We start from the raw sequence: 11,635 nt of genomic DNA on the forward strand, positions 1-11,635 counted from the left end.
CCCCCGTTGAAGGAATCAGAGAAAGAACTGGAAGAGCTTGAAGGTGCTCGAGACCCCAAAAGTACAACAATGTCAAGCAACCAGAGCTTCCAGGGACTAAGCCACTACCTAAAGACTATACATGGACTGACCCTGGACTCTGTCCCCATAGGTAGCAATGAATATCCTAGTAAGAGCACCAGTGGAAGGGGAAGCCCTGGGTCCTGCTAAGACTGAACCCCCAGTGAACTAGACTATGCGGGGAGGGTGGCAATGGGGGGAGGTTTGGGAGGGGAACACCCACAAGGAAGGGGAGGGGGGAGGGTGATGTCTGTCCGGAAACCGGGAAAGGGAATAACACTTGAAATGTATATAAGAAATACTCAAGATAATAAAAAAAAAATAAAATAAAATAAAAAAAAAAGAATTCGTGTGTTCCCATGTATTCTTGCTGGCGAGCTCGCGCGGGACACTGGAGGAGAGACTGAGGGAAAAGCCAACCACTAGCCTACCCAACTTGAAACCCATCACATTGTCAAGCAACAGTCCCTGACACTATTAATGATATCCTGTTATGCTTGCAGACAGAGTCTAGCATAGGCTGTCCCATGAGAGGGTTCACCCAGAAGCTGACTTAGATGAACACTCCCAGCTAAAATTGGATGGATCTTGAAGACTGTCATGGAAAAATAAGTGGAAGGATTGCAGTCCCTCAGACGATAAGAACGCCACAGGAAGACTAACGAAATCAACTGACCTGGACTCTTAGGGCTCTTAGAGACTGAACCACCAACCAAAGAACATACAGAGGCTGGTCCTAAGCCTCAACACACATAGGTAGGAGATGTGCAGCTTGATCTTTGTGTGAGTCCCAAACAATTACAGCATGGGTTATCCTAAAGGATGTTGCCTGTATGCAGAATAGGTTCTTTTTTTTTTTTTTTTATTAACTTGAGTATTTCTTATATACATTTCGAGTGTTATTCCCTTTCCTGGTATCCGGGCAAGCATCCCCCTCCCCCCTCCCCTTCCTTATGGGTGTTCCCCTCCCAACCTTCCCCCCATTGCCGCCCTCCCCCCACCAGTCTAGTTCACTGGGGGTTCAGTCTTAGCAGGACCCAGGGCTTCCCCTTCCACTGGTGCTCTTACTAGGATATTCATTGCTACCTCTCCCTTCCCTACCATCTTAGTGTTGTTTTTGATGGTGACAATTACTTAAGTATGAATATTAAAATGATATTAAATGATTTGAAAAATTCAGAGACAAATATTTAGAAAGCTTATGACACAGGAAATACGGAGACTGTTCCAACACAACAAAAGAACAGCAGTACCAGGATTACTACATAGTTCAGTAGTTCAGTTCGTGAGTCATGAACCAAGACAAAGAATAAGCTAGATCAGCTGTTGGTCCACTTCAGTATTTTTTATTTTGACACAGTTTGCCACTGAATTAAAGGTCATGTGTGTCATTGGCAAATGTTCTACCATGAATAAACACCCCCAGTCCCTGAGTCTGAAATTTTATAATTTCTGACTCTAAAAATGACAGCATAAGCCACATGTTTAAAATTATACATACATAATCACAGGTAATAAATAGTGTTTCCTAATGATCTGTTTGAGTTTTGAAATGTCCAATGCAGCAGAAAACTACCTTTTGCTAGGAGGTTTTCTGTAAACTTTCATCCTGTAATGAACCAGCAATGTTCTTGATACTGCAGTCCAAGACATTTTTTTGTCATATTTCAGATGGAGCTTTCAATGTGGATATATAAATAGTTCATTTCCTTCCACATATTCTGGTATTGTAGAATTATAAATCTTGTCCTAGACTTTGTTAATGTTTAGCTCTACAAAATGATCTTACAAAGCTATATTCCTTTCCATATGAAATAAAATTGTTTATGCTGAAATTCCCTGTTTAGTACACATGTTTACCTATTGTTTATGTTGAGCCATTATTTCCAGACAACAGATCTGTGCTTTAAGGTGAGCCTTTCTAGAGAGAGCTCACTCTCATTTCAAAACTTTAATGCTCTTTGAAATATTTAATTTTATTTTTTCTTATTCACTTTACATCAAACTCACTGACCCTGTCTCAGTCTCCCTATTCTACAGTCCTTTCCGGTTCCCCTTCCCCTTTACCTCTGAGCAGTCATGGATCCCCTATATATCCCCACACCCAGGCACTTCAAGTCTCTGCAAGGGTAGACACTTCCTCTCTCTCCAAGGTCAGACAAGGCAGCTCAGCTAGGAGGAGGTATCCCATGTATAAGGAACAGCTTTTTGATAGGCCCCATCCCAGTTGACTGGGACCTATATGAAAATCCAGCTACTCTTCTGCTACATATGAGTGGGAAGGTGTGAGTCCAGCCCGTGTATGTTCTGTGGTTGGTGGTTCAGGCTCTGAGAGCCCCAGGTGTCCAGGTTATTTCACTCTGTTGTTTGTCCTCTGGAGTTCTTATCTCCTTGCAGACCTGGAATCTTTCCTCCTAGTGTTCCCTAAGAGTCTACTGCCATACATCCCTGAGCAAGGCAAATCTTGTCATTAGAGTTTTTAAGTGGGAGGAAGGGAGGGAGGGAGGGAGGGAGGGAGGGAGGGAGGGAGGGAGGGAGGGAGGAAGGGAGGGAAAGAGGGAAAGATTGTGTGTATGCTTTCTCGAGCCTTTTAGTTTGTGCTCTATTTAAAACTTAACCATGCCTCATGTTTTCTCTTGTGAAATTCGGGAGGATACCAGTCAATAATCATAATCATTTGCTGAAAAATGAATTAAAGATTATTTGCCTAGACCTGTAGTTCCATGAAGTACATCACAGACTGTGGGAGGTAGGAGACACATAGACCTTTGTGAGTTAAGTCCAACATGGTCTATGGGGTGGGTTTCAGACCAGCATGGCTACATAGTGAGATCCGGTTTCAAAAAAGAATGTTTGTAAACATCTAAACTAAGACACAGGGGACTCAAATATAAAGGGCTTCAAATGCTCGCTAAATGTTTTTCTTATGAATAGTACGATAACCATAACTTTAAAATCTATGCCACAGTGCAAGAAGACCAGCACATAAAAAAAAAGTGAAGCATGTCAGATTTAACAAAGGTAAGATTTTTATATCATATATAAATTTACTATATTGTAGCTGGTCTTATTCACCCTAGATAAAATAGTGCAGACATTTTAGCTCCTCTCCTACTGTGACCACACAAGGCAGCCCAGCTAGCAGAAAGGAATCCAAATGTGAACAGAATGTGAACCTGCCCTCACTTCAGTAAACCAGGAGTCCACATGAAGAGCACATGAAGCTGCACGTCTGCTACCTGTGAATATGGGGTCTATGTGCAGCCTTGCGTGCTCTTTGATTGGTGGTTCAGTCCCTGTGAGCCCTCATGGTCCCCTGTTGGTTAATCTGTAGGTTTTCTTGTTGTGTTTCTGAACCTTCAATGGCACTGTCCTCCTTTGAATTCAATATCCTTCACCCAACTCTTTCACAAGACGCCCCAACCTCCACCTGATATTTATTTGGCTGTGGGTGTGCACATCTGTTTCTATCCAGGGCTTGATGAAGACTCTCAGAACAATTAGCCAAGGTTTCTGTCTGCAAGCATAGCAAAATATCATTAATGGAGTCAAAGATTGGCTCTCTTCCACAGGGTGGGTCTCAAGTTGGTCCAGTTATTGGTTTGGTATCTCCTTAATGTCCGTTCCATTTTAACCTGCCTATCTTGCTGGTAGGATAAATTTTGGGTTGATGTTTTTCTAAGTGCTTTGGTGTTCTCCTCCTTCTCCTGGAAGTCTCCCCTGTGTACAGAAGATGACCACTGAAAGCTGCATATCACCTGCTGCTAGTAGGCTCCGCGAGTCTCAGCTCCATAGATAGACTGCTAAGAGCCCCCATGGTTCCTGGTCTTTGTTTCACGACAGAGATGCCTCTCCACTGGTATCTTCTGTCCCAGCTCCCACACCACACCTGCTCTGCACCTTAGTTCCCCTCCCCATCTCCCACAAATTTCCCTCCCTCAATCGAATCCTGATATCTATTTCATTTTCTCTCCTGAGTGAAATTCACGCATCTTCCCTTGGGCCCTCATTACTTAGCTTCTTTAGGTCTGTGCACTGTGGCCTGGTTATTCTGTAATTTATGGCTGCTAAGGTCCTCACCTTTAAGTGAGTACATACCATGCCTGTCCTTCTCGGTTTCAGTTACCTCATCCATTATGATGTTTGCCAATCCCATCCATTCTTAATTTTTAGAAAAAAAACTGTCAAGTTCCTTTTCAAAGGGGGTTGTAAATGTGTCCTCCCACCAACAATGGAGGAGTGTTTCCTTTGCTCAATATCCTTGCCAGCATGTGCTGTCACTTGTGTTTTCTATTTTAGCCATTCTGACTGGGGTAGGATGGAATCTAAGAGTTCTTTTTATTTGCATTCAGTGATGACTGAAGACTGAACATTTACTATTTCTCTGCCTCCTGAGATTCCTCTGTTGAGAATTCTCCATCTACCACTTTACCTCACTTTCCAATTGGTTTATTGGTGTCTAACTCCTTGGGTTTTTATATATAATTTGACCATTATTTCTCTTTCAAGTGCAGGACTGGTGAAGATCTTTTCCCAATGCGTAGGCTTCTGTTTTGTCCTTTAATGGTTTCCTTTGCTTTACAGAAGGTTTTCAGTTTCATGAGTCCCCATTTATCAGTTGTTGGTCTTAGAGGCTGGGACATTGGTGTTCTGTTTAGGAAATTGTCTACTGTATTAATGTTCCAAGGATATTAATGTTTCTGCTTCAATGCTGAGGTCTTTCATCCATGTGAACTTGAGTTTTGTGCAGGGTGATAAATACTCATCTATTTGCATTCTTCTTCATGCAGACATCCAGTTACACCTGCATCATTTGTTGAAGATACTTTCATTTTTCCCCCATTGTATGGTTTTGCCTTCTTTGTCATAATCATGTGTTGGTAGATATGTGTGTCTTTTCTTTGATTTGATTCCACCTATCAACTTTTTGTTTCTGTACTAATTCTATACAACTTTTGTTATGATTGCTTTGTGATATGTCTTGAGATCAGGGATGGTGTTACCTCCAAGAATTATTTTATTATTCAAGATCTATATCTATATCGATATCTAACTCTATCTATCTATCTATCTATCTATCTATCTATCTATCTATCTATCTATGTCTTAGCGATCTTGGGTTTTTTTTTTTGAAAGAATTGCTCTTTCAAGGTCTGTAAATAACTGTCTTGCAATTTTGATGGGAAGTGCAGTGAATGTGATGATGCTTTTTATAAGATGGCCATTTTCACCTTGTTAATCCTATCCATCTGTAGCATAGGAGACCTTTCCATCTTCAGATGTCCTGTTAATTCCTTTTTCAGAGACATAATGTTTTTGACAGACAGGACTTTAAGTAGCTTGATTAGAGTTGTACTGGGCTATTTAATGTTCCCTGTGGTTACTGTGAAGGGTTTTGCTTGGCTAAATTTTTTCTTATCTCTTTTAACTATTGTATGAGGGAGGGCTGCTGGTTTCGGAGTTAATCTTGTATCCAGACACTTTTCTGTAAGGGTTTATCACCTTTGGTGTAGGTGTACTTTGGTAGATTTTGCGAGGTCTCCTTTGTATGTGGGCAGCTTTGCTTACTCTCTGGTTTTAAGTTTCTCTGCATTTAAGTTGTTATTGTCTATTGGCTGGTTTAGGTATGCAAATTTGATCACTGAGGTCTCTAAGACTTTTAACATGAAGGGGTGTTTGTTTTTATATGGCTTTATCAGCATCTAATGTGATGATCAAGTAAAATTTTTCCATAACCCCACCCCTACCAGCTGCAGCTATCCATTCATTTTCATGGCTGTCAAGCCATCTCCTCTGTATCTCCCCAGACCCGATCCTGAAACACTCAATTGTCCCAAATTTACCCACTCCCATCTAGTTCCTTCCTTCCTCTGCCTCCTCTGACTATTTTACAGTATGTTCTAAGTTAGATTCAAAATCCTCTCTTGGTTCTTTCTTGCTCATCTTCTTTTGGTCCTGAGTATAGTAGTGATATCCTGTACTTTATTGCTAATATCCACTTAGAAGTGAGTATACACCATCCATGTCTTTTGGGTCTGGGTTATGTCACTCAGGAAGATACTCTCAAGTTCTATTCATTCACCAGCAAAATTCATTATCTTTGTCCTTAGTAGGTGAATGGTATCCCACATTGTCTTTTTTCATTTTAAAAATTTATTTTTTTAAGATTTATTTTATTTATATGAGTACACTGTAGCTGTCTTCAGACACACAGAAGAGGGCATCGGATCCCATTTCAGATGGTTATGAGCCACAATGTGGATGCTGGGAATCGAACTCAGGACCTCTGGAAGAGCAGACAGTGCTCTTAACTGCTGAGCCAACTCTCCAGCCCATAGCAGCCTTATTTATAATAGCCAGAAGCTGGAAAGAACCCAGATGCCCTTCAACAGAGGAATGGATACAGAAAATGTGGTACATCTACACAATGGAATATTACTTACCTATCAAAAACAATGCCTTTATGAAATTCAAGGGGCAAATGGTTGGACCTGGAAAATATCATCCTGAGTGAGGTAACCCAATCACAGAAAAACACACATGGTATGCACTCATTGATAAGTGGCTATTAACCCAAATGCTTGAATTACCCTAGATGCCTAGAACACATGAAACTCAAGACGGATGATCAAAATGTGAATGCTTCACTCCTTCTTTAAAAGGGGAACAAGAATACCCTTGGCAGGGAATAGAGAGGCAAAGATTAAAAGAGAGACAGAAGGAACACCCATTCAGAGCCTGCCCCACATGTGGCCCATACATATACAGCCACCCAATTAAACAAGAGGGATGAAGCAAAAAAGTGCAGGCCGACAGGCGCTGGATGTAGATCTCTCCTGAGAGACACAGCCAGAATACAGCAAATACAGAGGCGAATGCCAGCAGCAAACCACTGAACTGAGAATAGGACCCTTATTGAAGGAATCAGAGAAAGAACTGGAAGAGCTTGAAGGTGCTCGAGACCCCATATGAACAACAATGCCAAGCAACCAGAGCTTCCAGGGACTAAGCCACTACCTAAAGACTATACATGGACTGACCCTGGACTCTGACCTCATGGGTAGCATTGAATATCCTAGTAAGATCACCAGTGTAAGGGGAAGCCCTGGGTTCTGCTAAGACTGAACCCCCAGTAAACGTGATTGTTGGGGGGAGGGCGGCAATGGGGGGAGGATGGTGAGGGGAACACCCATAAAGAAGGGGAGGAGGAGGGGTTAGGGGGATGTTGGCCCGGATACCGGGAAAGGGAATAACATTCGAAATGTAAGTAAGAAATACTCAAGTTAATAAAAAAAAAAGTATGTGTACATGTGACCTATGAAGCCAGAAGTAGTCATTCTCATAGAGTTGGAGTAAGAGTTTTAGAGACGGGACTGAGAACTGAACTGTAGTCCTCTGGAAGAGCACCACATGTGCTTAAATGCTGACCCATATCTCAGGTCTATAAATTATTATTCTTACTTAATATAATTTTTCTTTACTTATTCACTTTAAATTCAGCTCATTGATTGTCTCCTGGTCACTCCTTTTACACAATCCTTCCTCCATCTCCCACTCCTTCTCCCCTGAGTGGGTAGGAGACTTGCACTTGACGTGTCTGCAAGGCTAGGTGCTTCCTTTCCCATTGAGTCCCGACGAATCAGCCGAGTTAGAACAACATATCCCAAGGATATGCAATAGCTTTTGGGATAGCCCTCGCTCCAGTTCTTTGGACCCACATGATGACCAAGATGCATGTCTGCTATGTAGGTCGGGGAGGCCTAGGCCCAGCCCATGTATGTACTTTGGTTGGTGGTCCCTAGCCTAAGAGCCTCAAGGGTCCTGGTTAGTTTACTCTGTTGGTTTTCCTGTGGAATTGCTATCCCATTTTGGGTACTCAGTACTTTCCTGTATTCTTCCACATAGATTCCCATGTTCCCTCCACTGTTTGGCTGTGGGTATCTGTATCTATGTGTCCAAGTGAGATGCTGGATGGAGCCTCTCAGATGACAGCTTGCTCATGCCTGCAAACATTAAAGAATATCATTAATAATGTCAGGGATTGGTACCTGCTCATGAGATTGGTCTCAATTTGGGCTGCTCTTGGTTGGCCATACTCTCAGTCTCTGCTCTAACCTTGGACTTGCAATATTTTTGGTAGACAAAATAAATTATGGGTGCCATATCCCCAACGTGGTCAGTCACAGCTAAGGTCATCCCAGTTTTTTCTTGGGTGCCTCAATGATTCTAGGTCTCTGTCTCATCAGAGATGCCCCCTGCTCTTCACCCTTGTCAGTTGCAGATTTCCATTCATTTTCAGAACCTTCCACCCATCACTCCTCTTCCTTCCCCACACCTGATTCTGAACCCCTCCCTACCCCTCTGTATCTCTTCTCTATCCAGTTCACTCCCTCTGACTTCCTCTTAGGACTGCTTTGTACACTCATTTAAGTGAGATTCAGGCATCCTCACTTGTGCATTCCTTCTTGTGTAGCTTTTCTGAGTCTGTGGATAGTTCTATGGTACCTGCACTTTTTGGCCAATAACCATCTATAAGTGAGTACATACCACACATGTCCTGTTGGGACTCAGGATGATGTTCTCACGTTCCATTGCTTTGACTGTATAATTCATGCTGCCCTTGTTCTTAATGGCTGCATAGTATGCCATCATGTAGGTACACATCTTTTCCTTTATCCATTGTTCAGTAGAGGGACATCTAGGTTGTTTCCAGTTTCTGGTTGGTATGAGCAAAGCTACTAGAACATAGTTTAAGATGTGGTTCTTTGGTATCGTGTGACATCTTTCTGACTACACCCAGGAGAGTTATAGCTGGCCCTGGAGGTAGAACTATTCTCAGTTTTCTGAGAAACCACCCAATTGATATCCAGTTATTGTTGACACCCACCAGTGATGGAGTAGACTTCCCTTTGCTCCACATCCTGCCAGCATTTACTCTCACTTGAGTTTGTCACCTTGTTTTGTGATGGGTGTCAAATCACATGTCAGTGGGTTTGAGTAAGCAGCCCTTGGTTTTGTTCTCTGTATTGTTTGCCATGTTTCTATGTTTAATTTTCATACCATCTTCTCTTGAGCCTGTTTGCTTCTTTTTTTCAATATTTCAGATTTGATGTTTAGCTGCTTTTATGAAATCGCTCCATTTTATGAAGGGACATAGTGCTATGAACTTTCCTTTTGCACTGCTTTTATTGTGTTCCCTAAGTTGGGATGTTTTGTGCCTTCATTTTCATTGAATTCTAGAAAGTCTTCGATTTCTTCTTGCACCAGTGGTCACCGAGCATAGCATTGTTCAGTTTCTATCAGATTGTATGCTTTCTGTTGTTTTCTTGTTGATGTAGTCCAGCTTTAGTCCATGGTGACCTTATTAGATGCAAGAGTTTTTTGGGGGGATTGTTGTTGGTTCTTTTTTTCCCTTTTATCTGTTGATGTAGATCTGTATCTATATATGTTCAATTTTGGAGAACATTCCATGAGATGCTGAAACGGTACATATTTTTTATTTGTGTGAAAGGTTCTGTAGATATCTGTTAGGTCCATTTGGTACATGCCATCTATGAGTTGCATAATTTTTCAGTTTAGTTTCTCTTTTGGTGACATGTCCTTTGGTCATAATAGTGATAATATGTAGTTGATGCCCCCTACTCTTAATTTGTGAGGTTTGAGGTGTGGTTTAAGCTTTAGCCAAATTAGTAAATGTTTCTTTTATGAAGCAGGATGCCCTTGCATCTCAGGCATTGTTCAGAATTGAGACATCATGTTGGTGTATTTTCCTTTGATTTGTATGCAGTGTCCTTTCCCATCTCTTTTGATTATTTCTGATCGAAGGTCTATTTTACCAGTTATTAGATTGACTGCTTCAGCTTGTGTCTTGGGTCCATTTGCTTTTCAGTCCTTTGGTTCAGCCCTTTATTTTGTGGTAGTTTTTATCTTTGTGGCTGAGTTCCGTTTCGATATGCAACAGAACGATAGATTCTGTTTATACATCTGCTCTCTTAGACCCTGTCTTTTTGTTTGGCAAGTGAATCTGTTCCTGTTCAGAGGTATTAATGACTAACGATTGCTTTTACTTATTATTTTGATGTTGGTTTGCATGTCTTTCTCTTCTATTGGTTTTGCTGTGTGATTATTAATTTCTTCTGTTTTGTTGAGTTCAGTTACTCTACTTGTCTTGGAGTTTTGCTTGTAGCATCCCTGGTAGGTATGGATTAGTAGAAAGATATAGTTTGTATTTGGTTTTGTCACAAAATATCTTTTTACTCCATGTATGTTGTTTGAAAATTTTGTTAAGTGTTGTAGTCTGGGCTGACAGTTGTAGTCTCTTAGGGTCTAGAAGACATCTCATTGGCACTTCTGGCTTTTAATTCTCTGTTGAGAAGTTCGGTATATTTCTGATTGGTTTGCCTTTATATGTAATATGTTACTTGCCTCTTTCTCCTTGCCGCTTTTTAATTTTCTCTCTTTTTTGGTGGATTTACTGTTTTGGTTATTATGTAGCTGGAGGATTTTCTTTTCTGGCACAATAAAGTATTATTTGTACTTTAAGCTTCTTGTGTGTAGATAGGCATCTTTTTCTTGAAGTTTGGGATGTTTTCTTCTATGATGTTGTTGAGGATATTTTCTGTGCCTTTACTCTGGGAAACTTCTTCCATTCCTATTTTTCATAGATTTGGTCCTAATTTCACATCCTGCTTGTCAGGCTGTGTCTTTTTAGTGGGGAAGATGAGTTCACTTATATTGAGAGATATTAATAGCCAATGAGTGTTAATTCCTACCATTCTCGTTTTGTGAAGAGATTATTATGTGTTGGGAACACTAATCAATTTGGTGTTCTGTGAGGTTCTTTTATGTTCATAAGCATTCTTTCTTTACGTTGTATAAATTATCTTCTATGATTTTGCTGAACATATGTTCTCATCCTTGGAGCTCGTACTCTCCACTTTTGCTCATGGCTATTATTCTTAGTAGGAAATTTCACAGTGTCTCAGACTACCTGAACATTTTGGGTCAGTCATTTTTTTAGGTAACCTTTTCTTTGGATGATGTATTAATTTCTTAAAGTATATATTCTATGCCTGAGATCATCTCTTCCAATTCTTTTATTGTGTTGGCTGTGCTTCTGTTCTTGTTCTCTTTTGTAGATTTTCCATCTCCAAGGTTCCATCAGTTTGTTTCCTTTATTTCTTTTTTTTATCATTTGCAGGTATTGACATGTTTTATTCATTTTTCACCTGTTTGATTATATTTTCCTGTACATTTTAAGGGATTTATTAATTTCTCCTTTAAATTCCTCTATCATATCAATAAGATTGGTTTCAAAGTAATTTCATTGTGCTTTGATTGTGTTAGGATATCCAGGTCTTGCTGTAGTAGGATATCTGGGCTCAGGATGTGTCATGTTGATTTGGCTCTTGTTGAATGTATTCTCATGCTGGCCCTCAGCCAACTGTTTATCCCTGGGTGTTTTTCAGGTGCAGTGTCCTGAGGAGGGCTCTGGGTTTTTCTCTTTTTACGGGTGAAGTTGAGACATTGTCTCACTAAATTGTAGTTCTGTTTGTCTAAGGAATCACAGTGATCA

This window comes from Rattus norvegicus, chromosome 16 (genome assembly GCF_021556685.1).
Source record: "Rattus norvegicus strain SHRSP/BbbUtx chromosome 16, alternate assembly SHRSP_T2T, whole genome shotgun sequence".
Classification (NCBI taxonomy): domain Eukaryota; kingdom Metazoa; phylum Chordata; class Mammalia; order Rodentia; family Muridae; genus Rattus; species Rattus norvegicus.